The sequence below is a fragment of the Epinephelus fuscoguttatus genome, linkage group LG11 (genome assembly GCF_011397635.1).
Source record: "Epinephelus fuscoguttatus linkage group LG11, E.fuscoguttatus.final_Chr_v1".
Lineage (NCBI taxonomy): Eukaryota > Metazoa > Chordata > Actinopteri > Perciformes > Serranidae > Epinephelus > Epinephelus fuscoguttatus.
The window spans coordinates 44,153,215-44,169,507 of record NC_064762.1 but is presented as its reverse complement, the minus strand read 5'-3'; positions in this window follow the sequence as shown (position 1 = coordinate 44,169,507).

Sequence of the window (16,293 nt, the reverse complement as noted above, 5' to 3'; positions counted from 1 at the left end):
ACGTTACAGATTTAGTTTGTTATGGCTGTATCATGCTACAATGTTAGGTACTGTCACATATTTTGTATACTGGTAATTTTATTATGTTGCAATATCATGTAGTTCACATGTATAAATTTGTGCATAATGTGTCAGACCCCAGTAAGAAATGGGGATTCTAATTGTTGGAATATAATGATTTTAATGTGTTTGTTATTTGAACTTTAGGTAATGGCTTGATGTTAAATACTGTGATGAGTTCGGCTAATCAAAATGTGGTTGCTTTGCAGAAGTGGAGAAGTACAGGAGAGGAAGAGACACGGAGACAGATGAGTGCATATCGCAATGCTTAGATAATTAGCTCCATATACAGTAAAAAGAACAGAACTGATGTACAGATAGTAGAGTACTGCAGGTGGAGGGAGGTGTTGTTGTTCTCTTGTCTCACAAAACAGGAACCACGCCCCACCCGTCACCAAGAAGGAGTCAGATTAACACGAGGCGGGGGCGTGGTGCAGCAGAGAAGGAAATGGAACAACCAATGAGAAGAGGACGACGCCTTGCGTGCACAATGACTCATGTTATGCTTAAACATGCTGGGTCAGGGAGAGATAATCAGTCAGACTTTGTGAACTGACACACTTGTTGCTTGTCAGGGACCGACAGAAAGACCCAGAGCTCTGTAATTTTATTCCTTTACGGCTTAATAAAACTGCATTGACTGAGACCGAATATCTTCTCCTATTGCTTCATTTAAGAACACGCAGGACTGAGCTCACACATACATGAGAGGAAAGTAGGATGAGACTCTTAGTCCAACATAATAAACTAGGCTAAACTGCAGCAATTAATAATAATACCTTTTATCATTTGTTATGTTTGTCTTGTGCTTTCGTGCTCTTATGTTTTTAAGAAATGTCTATGGTGGAACCAAAGACAATTTTCCACTTGTGGATAATAAAATTTTCCTCATCCTTATAACATATCACATACACACGCCCATATATAAATAATTAAGCATGCCACTTTCTGTAATTTCAGGTTCATCATAGTCAGGCTCTGTCTGCAACCAACTGAAACCATGGGTGTCTATGAAGAAGGATGGGACAGTTTTGTGCGGCCACTGTACATGTAAAGCAGGCCTTGGAGAGGTCTGCTCCCACATAACAGCTCTGCTGTACGCAGTAGACTCCGCCGTGAAACATCTCGAAGACAGAAGCTGCACTGACGGGCCCAGACAGTGGGGACTGCCTCCTGTGAAAGCGGGTAAAGCTCGTAAAGCAAGTGGAGAATTGATTTCTAAAATCCTGCGAAAAAGCGTTGTGGTGTACATAACAAATCCCATTCAGGTCCATCTGGAAAAAGTGTAGGTGTGTCTACAGCAGCCATAGAAAAATTCTACAAGGATCTGGATAATGCAACACCAAACCCTTCAGAGAAGGCCACAATACTGTCACCAGTTCCAACCAAAGGTGGTGTCTCTGGGTCTACCACAGCCTCTGATGGAGTTGGACAGCGCTCAGAACCGGAAGCTGTCTGCGTCGGACCTTGTGAAAAAATGTGATGTGGTATTCAAGGAAATGGAAGTTACACCGGAGCAGGTATTAGTTCCTCTTCATCTCAAATAACTATGATGTACATTAAAGTGTCATGCCATTAATGCTCTATAATTTTGAATGTTGTAGGCAGTAAAAGTTGAGGAAGAGACATGAGAACAGGAAAAGTCAAGGCTATGGCTTGAGATGAGGGCTGGTAGGGTGACAGCATCCAGGTTCAAGTCAGCTGCAAGGACAGACCCTCCAAATCCCTCCAAATCCCTTATTAGGCAGATCTGTTACCCTGACCTATGCAGGTTTACAACGGTTGCAACAAGGCATGTGTGACACTGCACAGTCAATACAAATGCTCAACATTAAGCTACAAAAGATGATAGAAGAGTGCATCCCTCAGTCTCTTTGAGTGCCCTTGTCTATGTATCCTCCCAGGTGTATGTTGCCTGTTAATTCCAAATATTCCTATTATATTCCATGTACAGCCTTTTAAACAGCTGTATAGTTCGGATGTGTATTTTCATTGCAGCAATGTGATATACATATCTGTACATTCCCAAAATCACAATAATAGTCTGCAGTTCAGTATCATACGATGCGATACAAAAAATATTATTTGCTATTAAGATAAGGCCAATTTTGGACACTGGTATCAGAAGAGTTTACAGTGCTTAGGGAAAGGACAAGAAATCCAATGTAAAGGTCACTCAAAGAGCTGCAATAACTTTAGAATAACATGTATAAAAGAGCTGCACTAACTTTATAATAACAGGAATCTCCTATTTAACATATGGGGTTGTGAACATGAGAAAAAATCCAGAGAGGCGTATGAAGCCTGGGGTGCACAACAGCATCAGGACCTGAGTGTTTGTGATGCCGGTCTCCACATCAACCCCTCCTGTCCCTACCTTGGAGCAACACCAGATGGCGTGGTTACCTGCACCTGCTGTGGTGATGGTATTTTGGAAATTAAGTGCCCACACTGTGCCAAAGACACCGGAGTCCTCAGTGCTACTGAAAAGAAGCATTTCTGCATTGAAAACACAGACAGTACACATGCACTTAACAGAGATCATCAGTACTACTACCAGGTGCAAGCCCAGCTGTTTGTGACCAGACGAGAGTACTGTGACTTCATGGTGTGGTCTGCATCCAGTTATTTCTTACAGAGGATCTTGCCTGATGCTGACTTTTTAACAGAAGCAGTGCAGAATGTCGAGGCCTTCTATAGGTCAGCCATTTTACCTGAGTTATTGGCCAAGAAATACACCTACCCAGATAGATTACTGACAGACATAACACAGTCCACAGACCCACAAGGATTGCAGGAGTAGGACAGACAACTGGTGAACAATAAAATGACGCTAAGTAGAAAAATCCAAGGCACTCTTTTGACAAAAAATTAATGTATATGGTTATTTCATGTTAAACACTTATCTATGCTGCAAAGTATTTCTATATGAAATAACCATATATACAGTATCTCACATAAGTGAGTACACCACTCCCATTTTTGCAAATATTTCATCATATCTTTTCATGGGACAACACTATAGAAATGACACTTTGATTTAACTTAAAGTAGTCAGTGTACAGCTTGTATAGTAGTATAGATTTACCTTCCTCTGAAAATTACTCAAAACACAGCCATCAAAATCTAAACAGCTGGCAACATGAAGATAGTATAGTGGTGACAACACTCATGCAGCCCCAAACCATGGTGCTGCCACCACTATACTTGACAAGGGACAGATGTCTTGGTGCTCTTCACCAAGGTGCCACACATGCTGAAAGAGCACCAAGACAACTGTCCCTTGCTTACAGTCAAGTATAGTGGTGGCAGCATCATGGTTTGGGGCTGCATGAGTGGCATCCTCAAGCTGAAGGTGGAGGAGCGCAAGGTGTCTTCACATCCATCTGCTCCATGATGTCATCATGGAGGACTGGAAGAGGATTCCTGAAGCAACCTGTGAGCTCTGGTAAAGTTCATGCCCAAAAGGGTTAAGGCAGTGCTAGATAATAATGGTTGGCACATAAAATATTGACACTTTAGGCACAATTTAGACATGTTCACTGTGGGGTGTACTCACTTATGTTGCCAGCTGTTTAGATGTTGATGGCTGTGTTTTGAGTAATTTTCAGAGGAAGGTAAATCTATACTACTATACAAGCTGTACACTGACTACTTTAAGTTATATCAAAGTGTCATTTCTATAGTGCTGTCCCATTAAAAGATATAATGGGAGGGGTGTACTCACTTACATGAAATACTGTATATATATATATATTTATTTATTTTTTACCAGAAAAGGTAAAAAATTAAATAATTCTTATGTGGCTATTTCATATAGAAATACTTTTAATAATTGCTTTTTCTTTTTGCATCTTTGTGTTCCCACCACAGAGCACCGTCATTGTGTTTCAACTTCCGAACACTCTGGACTCGTTCTAATAAAATGATTGGATAATTGAAATGTTTACAGTGTTGGGGAGTAGTTAACTAGATGCAGTTCAACAAGTTTTGCAGTGGTTGGATGTTAGTTCAACTACATTCAAATAAAATAAAAAAAAATTTAAAAAAAGTATGTGTGAGTAGTGAAGGTGTAGTTGAACTACCTTTCATTAAGCTGTTGTAGTATGGTAAGCTACAGTTTTGAAGTTACTCCAGCACTAAGTGTTTATACAGAAATATCTAATATGGTTTAAATGTGTGTTGTGTGTATGTATATAAACAGTACTCTGATACATTTGAGATGATTTTAATAGATCCGTCAACATATTGTTATGTGCATGGTACAAGTTTTTACACTTTTACTCAAATAAAGTTGTTTTACTTTGATACCTCCACACTTTGTTGAAGATGAATTGATTTAAACACAATGACAACTGTAGAGATGTACAGTATAAACAAATAATTTCATCAGATCAGTCAATCAATTGGTACCACTGAGGGACACAGATTTGTCAGGGCACATGCCACTCTGACAATCTTATCCAGAGTGGTGTAGTCTGCTTCATCACTTGACGTCAGAAGACTAATCGGCACAGGTCCTTGCAACATTTTATACTTGGATCGGGCTTGTCCAATGACCCTCTCAACGTGTATGCGGACTGCTGCTAGTTTTCTTGAGTCTTCCAGTTCAACAGTGCCCAGCTGTTTTTTGCCATGTGTAAAGGCAGGAGTTTAAAACCTTGCACAGTACAATCCAACTTGGTCCTGAATTGTGAAGCCACGGTCAGCTAAGACCAAGCCTCCTGGTAGAAGGTGATCCAAAAATCCACTGTTTGCCGTGATGTGAGCATCCGTTGTCTGTCCACCCCAGCCCTTGGAGATGAAGGAGATTACTCCTTGTGGGGTAATACCTATTAGGTATTTCATGGTGTTGTGAGATTTATACTGGGAGTACGTCTGTGCCCTTGCCTTTAAATCTTTTGGTTTTTCAATGTTTATCTCAAAACAGTCTATTACTGGCATGCAATGCTTGAATGCTTTTCTGAAACACATTGGCAGAGATGTTTGGACGTGCTCTCTCTCAGGCCATAACATACACACAGGTACTACACACAAAATAGGTAAGATAAAAATGCAACAGGTAAGTTGAGCCTGAGTCTCATTAATGTTAAGAGTAGCTGTCTATTCAATTGTGTTGAGATAAACGCCTGTGATTACCATGTGCACTATACAGATAGATAGATAGATAGATAGATAGATAGATAGATAGACAGATGAAATTAATGATATGTCAGGATAAGTTATATGCTAGACAACTATCCTGACACATCATTAATTTTCTCTTTGCACTAGGGTTAGTTTATCTATCTACTGTGGCTTTCACCAAAAAAATGTATGAAATGAATGGTCATTTTTTCCATATTTTTATTTATTATTGTCATTTATTATTTGTGGGCCTAAGGTAATTTTTATAGTCTCTGTCTTTTACATGTTTACAGTTTTCAAACAAAAATTAGTTTTCTTTATCTATAATTCCATAATTGCAACAAAACGTGGTATTATTGTAATAGAAATGCGAAGTTCATCATCAATATCCCACTGCAGTGTAGCCACGTGTAGGAAAACATATGAATGAATGCTCCTTTAGACTCATTAGTAATGTTACTAGTTTAATTTAGACTTCATAAACTGTGTAAGTATGTTTTGCAGCTCCAGATATTTGTTAGCTCTTTTGTTAGGAAGTTTACTGACTCCTGATCTAATGATTAATACTTACTGTCTAACATTTGTGTCATATACACACGGTTGACACTGTTTCATAAATCAGTATTTATTCCTGACGTTAGGATGTATGTAGGACGTTGGTGAAAAAGTGGACTAAACTGACAGTCTAGCCTTGGACCAAGATGTTCATTGAAAACGAACCCCCTTTTTCCTGTGGGGGTTACGGGTCTAGAGAGAGATTTACGTCTCCATAAACGTTCAAATCAAACATGTACTGTACTCACCGCATAGCCACAGATGTTAGGAAACTTTCCAGAAAGTATGAGATTTGCCAGCTTGCCGTCCAGTTTCTCGCGCTTTACTTCCGCCGTCCGTCATGGCGCTCGCCATTGAAGCGCGCAGAGCGTGACGTCAGACGCAAAGGGTGGTTGTCTGTATAGGCGTTTCTCAATATGCGTTCTTGTCTGTACTTGTGTTCTTGTGTCCCTGTGAAACGTCATTAGCCACAGCCCAAGTACTGTCCGGTCCCAATACACAAGTTGGCATTTCGGCAAGAACGGTCAAGAGCCCGGAAGTTTTCTTGACAAGCCCCTTTTTACCGAGGATGCATCGGTTGGTAACTTGTACGTTCTTGTCAACACAAATATCCCGGCATGCATTTCGGCAGTCGAGAGAGCCCTGGGAAGCTTTGACAAGGAGGACAAAAGCTGTGGTTTTACAAAAATTGACGGCGAATTTAATATTTGCTCTAACATTGTCGAAGTTGAGAAGCTCCATAAACTGGCCTGCCTCCAGGCAGCGCCTGCGGGGTTAGCTGGTTAGCTAGATGGCTTGCTCCGGTCTGCTCACCGACCCTTCTTGTTTTCTCACTGTCCCACAGTTAGGTGACAATGGCAGAGGAGACCCAGACCCACAACTGTAAGATATGTTTTATTAATATTCGTACCACTGTTATTGTGTCATTACATTAATTTCTGAAAAAAATGTAACGTTAAGTAACGTTAGTTTAATAGGTTGTAGCCTGTCACGTTAGCCTAGCGTTATAGTTAACGATATCTGTTATTCTGACATTATATTCTGTGTGATGTTAACGTTACCATTGTAACTTCAAGGGACAACAGAGCAAACAAGTGCCCTAATTGAGTGGCGAGCCGCCAGTGAGGTCCTGTTTACAGGGAAGAGGAATTCCTCAAAAAATGGATGGGAGTGAGTATGCTTTTTATGTGTTTGTATGCGACAGGCGGTGGTCCATTGGTGTGTTTGTATCAGACTTGATAGCCTCTCAGAAGAATTTGATGCACCAAAAATAAAGTAAACAAATACAAAGTATAAAGCTAAAGCAAATATTATAAAAGTAAATTGTAACCTGGTGAATAGATAAGTAATTTCCCTCTGAGGATCAATAAAGTTATTCTAGGCTGTAGTGTGGTATTAAACAGTGCAAAGTACTTGTGAAGTGCAAAGAAAAAGTACAGGTGACAGTTATGTAATTATCAACTTAAACAAAATGACTAATTTGTATTAACAATAATAATAACTTACGCTCAAAAAAGTGAATTAGAGGTGTTGTTCAAGTTATATTTATTTTTTATTTTCACTTTACTTAAAATACTTGTCTTTGTTACAGTTAAACATGTTTTTCTAATAAAGTCCACGAAATTGTATCTCTCGTTATCTGTAAAAAATATTAATCTGTTGTTTAATCACAAACTATTTACTTTAAGTCAGTTAGGATTGTGATACCTCTTACATCCAGAGGGTGTCAGAAATGCAATGCCAGCCGCCTAAAACCCCAAAGAAGAAGAAGAGTAAGCCGTTTCAGACTGCACATGCGCAAGACTTCAAGTTGTTGTTTTTTCGTCGTCGAGAAAGGTAAGTGAACATTTTCTTTTTACCCAGGCCTGTTTTTTGTATTAATTTCATATTGAGCGTGATTGTATTTTGTGCTTGTCATAGAATATATAATATATTATTGGCGTGTTTGTGCAATTTTAGAGAGCAGGTGGATCTTGTGCTAGCTAACTTTCCCGCTGAGCACCGCCATGGTGTGAACATGTTATCACTTTTTGTGACCGAGTCTCTGTGGTTTAGAGATTAGTGTTAGTTTTGTGTTACTGTCTGAATTTACAGATATTAAACTTATTTTACAAGCTGGTGAAGCTAGCGTTATTGCTGATACTTATCGTTTTGCTGTAGCTTCATAATAAAAGCTTTCTGTTGGCGAACCACCGGGAAGCTTTTATTGTGAAGCAGATACAGGAAGTGCGGCGTGTTGCACGCGAGTAAAAACAGGAAGTATAAATTGTCAACGACCAACTACTTCGGATTAGCGGACCAGTAAGGATTGTAATTTAAAACGCAATATACTGAAATGAAGCCCTGGTAAGTGGATATGCTTGGTCTTATATCCTAGGTTGTCTTGTATTTGGCCATTATGTTGTTGTTGTTGTTGTTGTTGTTGTTGTTTTTAGTCTTTATGAACTTGAACGAGCCACTGCTAGCCGAAAGTGTAGAGGCCGAAAGTTGCGTGAGCTACATGATAACGGAAATGTGAATTAGTGTGTAGCGCAGTGTAGCGTCACAGAGCAGATGTCGGTTTTAGGTAAATTTAATGCTACTAAACATTAAATGCGGCACGATGTGCAGTGGTTAGCACTGTCGCCTCACAGCAAGAAGGTTCAGTCTCTGAACCCGCCAGCCGACTTGGGCTTTTCTGTGGTTGGAGCCATTTTGTGCCGAGTTTGCATGTTCTCCCGCGTCTGCGTGTTTTCTCTGGGTGCTCCGACTTCCTTACACTCCAAACACATACAGGTTAACTGGTGACTCCAAACTTTCCGTGTGAATGTGAGCCTGTTTGTTTGTCTCTCTATGTGATGAACTGGCGACCTGTCCAAGGTATATTCCGCGTTTCACCCAATGTCAGCCGAGATCAGTTCCAGCCCCGCGCGATCCTGTAAAGGATAAGCTTGATTTAAAAATATTTGAAGTGTCTTTTTTTTCCTCTCTGAATTTTCAGTATCTAATTGCATCCTCTCCCGTTTGCAGGTGAAGGAGATACCTTTAGCTGCTGTTGAAGCTTGCGTCTACTTTTGAGTACATGATTGACCATCATTATATGTAAGTATTTTAACAGTTTTGTTTTTGTATCGTATTTACAAACTTAAAACTTTTTTTTTTTTTCCAGTGCTTAGTGAAATGGGCTTTAGGCTTAATTTTTAACAGTGACAGTTAAAGGTGACCAGCCTCTGTCGTGAATTTATGATTTGCAGTTCAAAAGAAAGTGTCTAGTGGCCCGGCTATTAGGCATGTCCCGATCCGATCACGTGATCGGAAATCGGGGCCGATCACGTGGTTTCAGACTCGATCAGAATCGGAAGTTACATCCCGATCAGGGATCGGATATAGGCCTATGACATATCAGATACATGTCAGGGTTTTCCCTATTTGTCTAAAGCAAGACAGGCCGCATGGGGGCGTTCAGATGTAGCTCTTTTGCACTCTCAAACCCATTACTTTTACTGTAGACGTGCATCATGTGCTCTCATAACCCAAAGCGACGCCAGCGGCGCGCCTTCAGTGCAACGCGCTCATTTTTCGTGCACGTCTGTGTGTGTGTGGCTGCGTCGTCGCGGACATGTAACGATATGAAATGACGGCGCTTGCGAGAGTGTGCGAGACGATCGTCCGTGTCACCGTGTCAGCTGACTGTTTAGTGCGTGTGTGTGGCTGAATTGTTTCACTGCTGACTTCCAAGCAGCTGTTGTTGTTGATGTTTGAGCGCTACAGACCCCAGCAGCAACAACAGTCACTGCAGCTTCTACTGAGAGCGAGTCAGACGTAACGCACGTGAGACAGACACACGGACAGACTGCGCAGATGTCGCGGACATCGTTAAACTTCTCACACTGTTGTGTGACGGCAGTTACAGAAGCAGGTATTTATTTAAAGTTAGAGAGGGAGAAGGAGTGAGGTGAGCTGGGTGAGGGAGGGGGGAATGAGGGAGGGAGAAGGAGCGAGGTGGGGGGGAGAGTGAGTGAGGTGGGGGCAGACAGGCAGGTGAGGGAGGAATAAAGGGAAAGAGGCTGGTGATTGAGAAAGGCATGATAAGCTATTTTATTTTTGACCAAATGTTCTTGTTGTTGACTAATGGATAATGGAATTAATATTATACCGTGGAGCTACTGTACTATTATCATACAGTGAGGTTTTGATATCATGACATGTCTTACAATACTGCAATAAATGTCATGGGCTTGTTATTGGGGTACAGTATGGTAATATTGTGAGATTGTGATATTGTTACATCCCTAGTAGAGCACAAAGAACAGAAAAATAGTGGGATGATACAGTTAATCTACAGTAAAAAATTTTACTGCATTGCCAAAGTATCGGATCGGGACTCGGTATCGGCAGATACTCAAAATCAAATGACTCAGACTCGGACTCGGGGGCAAAAAAATGTGATCGGGACATCCCTACCGGCTATGATATCTGTATCAGATATGCTGTGATATTCTACTCTTGACATAAAGAAGGTAGTTCATATATTTTTTCAAAGTAGAATGCACTAATTGAAACCATCTTTCACTGGGAAAGGTACCCATTTGTGGACCCGAGGCATGTTAACTGTGACACTGCACGTCACTCATCTTCTATTTAAAAGCAGTAGGGCAGGACCCATACTTATATGTAATGAATTTGAAAGTTTACTTTGCACATTTATTTAGACTATGAAATATTTGGGGGGGCCCCTAGCTCAATCCGAACAATTTTGTAATGTTATGTTTTTAATTTATTATTTTCTAATTGGGTTGAGTGCTGGAAGTCATGATAAGTTGTAATAACAACACTCTTAAGGACCCTGTAAAAAATGGAACTTTTCTATCTTTTTGTCATCATCATGTTGCATATATCAGGTCCTGAATGATGGTCCATTGATCATTTGTGCTCCCTCCTGTCTGAACAACGCTTTGTACTCATAACAGGTGTGATCTCAACTAACTACTCATTTACTGTGAATTGGGTTGTCTGTATTTTTATTTCTAGAAACATGCATCAGGTGACTGCTTCAATATCTTGCTCTTCTTCTGAATAGCTCATTTATTTTAGAACTCTGGTTTTCTTAAAAGCAACTGATGAATTTGTTAGTTGATGGCTCCTGTTAACATCTTGAATTTCATATTCTGGCCTTTATCTGCTCCCTCCCTCATTAATGTGGTGTAGGCGGCACTGCTGAGCTTGCACATGGTATGTTCAGTCACACTTTTCTAAAGAAAATGTTTTACAAGTTAAGTTTTCTTTACTGATATTTTGATACTTTGCTGTTTTTTTTCCAGATTTTGAATGTGGCAGTGTAAAGGTTGCAGTTCAAAGACCCCAACTAGGGGCCAGTTACTTAAACACCATAGGTTAAAACATCCACATTATGGGCGCCGGCACCCATATCCTTGCCCATATAGTAGTTGTCCATGTACATTTAAGTCATGGAATGCGCTCAGGTCACATTTGTGTCGAGTCCATAACCAAGAGACATCACAGCAAACATCGTCATTAGCCACATTCAACTGTCATGTTTGTGGATTCCCTGAAGTGTCCTCTGAAAAAGAGTATTTTGCCCATATAAATTTGCATCTCAAAGCCAATGAAACAGTCCCCTGTTTCTTCAAGGGATGTTCATTTAGCACAAACATCTATGGGACATTTAAATCACATAAAAATAGAAAGCACCTTGGTTTTTCTTACAGTGACTTTAAACCTGGAATAGTTTCACTGAGAGAGAGTTTTGACACACTGAGTCCTTCAGGTGAACATGGAGACAGTGAAGTATTAGATGAAGATGAGCAAGAAGTGCAGTCAAGTTCTCAGACAGACATTTCAGAAAATGTTGAGAAGATGATAGAAGAGAAATTTGCAGCAGTTTTGCTTAAGATGGAACACATACTCCATGTTCCAAGCAGTGCAGTCGATGAACTTTTACAGGACTTGCACTTCCTGATGAGTTCTGCATCCATGACTACATTAAATGGCATTGTGTCAGATTTTTGTACTAAGCATAATCTTGGTCTTAATGCAACAGAAATAGAGGAGTTGGCCTCTGCAGTCTGCCTCTCTAACCCTTTGACAAAAACAATTGGAGATCAAGGCCCACTTGGCACTGCTTTTAAGCGGAAGCAGTACTTCAAAGACAAGTTCCAAGTAGTTGAACCAGTTGAATATGTTTTGGATAAGGAGTGCAACCATACCTACCAATATGTACCATTATTGCGGTCACTGCAGCAGCTCCTCAGCAAAGATGGTGTCATTGATGATGTAGTTGAAAACTATAGTAGTGCGCACTTGAATGAAACTGCACAACAAGAATACAAGTCATTTCAAGTTGGGGAGTTTTTCAAAGAAAATCAGTTCCTATCTGCAGGGGAATTGAGAATAAGTGTGACCCTTTACATTGATGACTTTGAAGTGTGCAACCCTCTGGGTACTTCCACAAAGAAGCACAAACTTTGTGTGATGTACTGGATTTTGAGCAACGTACCCTCAGGCCAGCACTCCTCTTTGTCATCCATCTACTTGGCATTAATGTGTAAAAGTAGCTACATCAAGAAATATGGATATGGAAAAGTTCTTGAACCTCTTCTCCGTGATCTGGCTGTCTTGGAAGAGAATGGGGTGTTTGTCCCACAGATAGGAAAAAATATTAAAGGCACTGTACAATGTGTAGCCGCAGACAATCTGGGTGCCCATGGGATTGCAGGCTTTGTGGAGAATTTTTCGGGAGAGTATGTTTGTCGATTTTGTATAGGACATTCCAGTGATTTTCAGACCAAGCAGGTTCTGTCGGGTGAGTTTAGGCTTCGATCCAAAGATGGACACAAAGAACATGTCAAACATGCAGTGGAGAGTGGAAAGCCGTGTGTTGGGGTGAAAAGGCTATGTGTGCTGACAGAAAATCTCTCTCATTTTGATGTAACGACTGGATACCCCCCTGACATACTTCATGATCTGTTGGAGGGTGTTGTTCCAGTGGAACTTGCACAGTGTCTTGGTGTGTTAATATCCAAAAAATACCTCTCTTTAGACACTTTAAATAAGGTTATTCTGGGTTTTCCCTACAAGGGAGACGATAAAACAAACCGTCCCCATATTGTGCCATAGACATTTTTAAGCAAAAACACAGTAGGTGGAAATGCAGCTGAAAATTGGACTCTCCTGAGATTGCTGCCCTTCATGATTGGAGATGTTATACCCAATGGTGAGCCAGTGTGGGAGATAATTTTGGATTTAAAAGAGATAGTGGAACTTGCTGTAGCCCAGATCCATACAGAAGAATCCATTGGATATCTTCAGTTCAAAATTTCTGATCACAGACAGAAATATCAAGAAGCATTTCCCTACCGAAAACTTTTGCCAAAGCATCACTACTTGGAGCATTACCCTCACCTTATCCGATGCTTTGGTCCTCTAGTTGGAGTCTGGACCATGCGATTTGAAGGCAAACACAGTTCTTTTAAGGGAGTTGCTCATCATACGAAGTGCTTCAAGAATATTGCTCTATCACTGTCAAGGAAGCACCAGCTGATGATTGCCTATCATTTACATTCATCACGTCCTCAGAAACCTGGAGTTGAAGTGTCAAATGTGTGTCAAATTCCTCTTGAGGTGCTGAAAGATGATGTGGTGTTGCCCCTCCAACGGATGTACCCAGACATGGCAGAAGTAAACATGACTAAAAGTGCAGATTGTAAGGGGATCAACTACAGAAAGGGAATGATAGTCATCTGTGGATTTACTGATGGGCTATCTGAATTTGGAGAAATAATAAGGATATGTGTACTTGAGGATACACTGAGTTTCATTGTCAGGAGTTTCTCAGCTTGGTTTAGGGAGCACTACCGGGCCTTTGAACTGCAATCATGTCCAACTGGCAAAGTGTCCCTGATAAAGCATGACGAACTGGCAGAGAAGTACCCTTTACATGACTACTTTGTTGGGCCCCTTCGTCTGGTTACGTTTAAAAGATATCCATATATCAAAATCACGCCTTGAATATGTGAGTAAACAACTGTCTTTGATAGCTTACTGAATGTGCACTTCATTCTTACTAGCATAAGCACCTAATACTAACTTAACACTTGTCACCTATATCCGCTTAGCTGTGTGTTTCTGTGCATGCACTAACTCCTTGTCACTGGTTGAATCTGACAGTATTGGGTACATCTGCACACTTTCTAAGACAATGAATGAATGCTTACATTATAATTATGTGTTAGACATTGGTACTTCTAACACTTTACTAAAATTTTAAAGTATGATAAGGAACTAACATGTCCAGTCTGTCTGTCCTGCATTCTAGCTCACCGTCCTTTGTCTTCTATCTGCTCCCTCTCTATCATCATCTTCTCACTTCCTTTTTTTTCCTCTCTGACTAGTCACCTGTTAACCACTCACTGTAGACATGTTCTTTCATCCATAGAAGCTCAGTCAACCACACCACTTATCTTATATATCAGTCCTTTACTAAGACTTTCTCTTGGCACCTTTGTGAAAAAGTAACTAACGCTATTTAAAGGAGCAATAAGCGAAATTCATAATTTCTAGATTGAAGGAATTAAAAAATTGCTATGTGAAGAACTAGAGGTGTAATTTCATCTGGAGTATAGCATGACCTCACACAACCTCTCTCTGTGTTGATCTCCAGCCCATTGTTTACAAGCCGGTCCGGCTGTGCATTCATGTACGTTCACTCAGCTGCCAGCACAGCCAGTTAGCCTCCGCTAGCTTCCCAGCTAACGTTAGCCCCGGCTCTCTGTTTGCATCCAACAGGAGCACCGAGCCCTGGTTTGTTATTCAGGTTAATGTGGGAAGAAGCAGCGGGTATATCGGGCAGCTGAGTGAAGTGGAGCCTGCGGAAGAAACACCGGGATCGTCTGGATGTAATAGTCCGTGGAGGTGCTGCGGTCCTTGGCTGCACAGACGAGGCGAGTGGGGTGGGGGGTGGAGAGCAGAGGTAGAGGGAGGAGTGGCTCATGACATACTTTGTTTTGGTCTACAGGCAGTGCACAACAGCAAACCTAGCGGTGAAACGATTTTGCTTTTTGCCCCTTTAAATAGGCTTCTAGTATTAAGATATTAAGATAAATAGCCCCATGTGAATATGGTCTCTGTCAAAAACTGGCTTTAATAATATGTAACATATTATTAAAGCCAGTTTTTGACTTTCCAATTTTAATGCTTTTAATTTATACATATTTAATGGTTTAATGCTTGTATTTTTGTCATTTTCAGACTGAAGCATTTGGATGATGGCTGCACCAGTAAAACTGCGGATTATCCTTGGCGCCAACAATGCTGAGAAATTGATCATAGAATCAGGCATGCCACAGTCTGTGGATGATCTTGCAAATGAGATCAAACGTCAGTTTGATATAGAGGGGGACATTAGACTTCAGTACATGGACACTGACTTTGATAATGAGTTTGTTAACCTTAACCAAATAAGCGATATTCAAGACAAGAGCACAGTGAAAATCATCCCCTTGTCAGATGCTCCAGACTTTAACCCAGGCAACATGAACCAGAGTGGGGAGGAAACCTCTTCATCTTCTGACACTATAATACTCTCCTCCCCTGAAACTTCTTGATCACAGTGGCCCACAAAATTCCAAATACCAAAGTTTCCATATGATGTGGAACTGCAACTTCAAAGTGCAAACCAGGCCTTCATATCAGATGGAGTTCTTCTGAACCCTAGTCAAAAAATGAAGTCAGACATCTTGGAAAGTCTGGCAGAGCAAATAAGTAAGTTCAAGGCATATCCTACAAACTTGGAAGTAGAATCTGTTGCTGAAGCTTTAATTAAAGCACATCCATGTTTGAGAGAACAAGGATCCGCAAGTGGCTTCTACGGATGGAAAATAAGCCTGAAGTACAAGATGGCAAACTATAGGACAAAGCTCAGAAACTTGGGGTGCCCAGAACTGAGCATTAATTCACTCAAGCACAAACCTGCAGACCGATGTCAGCCTGCCTACAATGTGAAAAAACCCAGAAAGGCAGATGTAAATTTTTGTCCTCCATATCCTGCTGGCGAGACCCAGGACAGCTTGGAAGGTGAACGATTGGCATTGTTATCCGAGGTTAAGAAGAGGAATAATGATCAAGTTGTCAAAGAGAAGATGGCTAAGACCTTTGCATACAGGAGGCAGGAAGTCGTCAAAGACAAGCCCATGATCGCCGAGTTCATAAGCAGATGGCCAGGACTTTTCACTGTAGTAGAGGTATGATATGCTTCTTAAAATCGGCTATGATCAATACAGCAGTATCAAATGACAATGTGAAAGAGTTCTTGCAGATTTCTATAAGCATATAGGAATGTTTATCATTTTGTGTTAAATGTAGCCATGGCACTGGAAACAATTTTTAAGTTCTTTAAAATATAGTCTGCTTTGATATAATCTTGTGAGAGTCAGTTAGTACTTTGGGCAGTTACAGGGTTGTGCTGAATTCAGAAATACGGCAGAAAGTAGCAAAACCTATATGGGCTGTTAATATAAGATTGAATGTTTTAGTAAGTAGTAGTAATATGTTGTG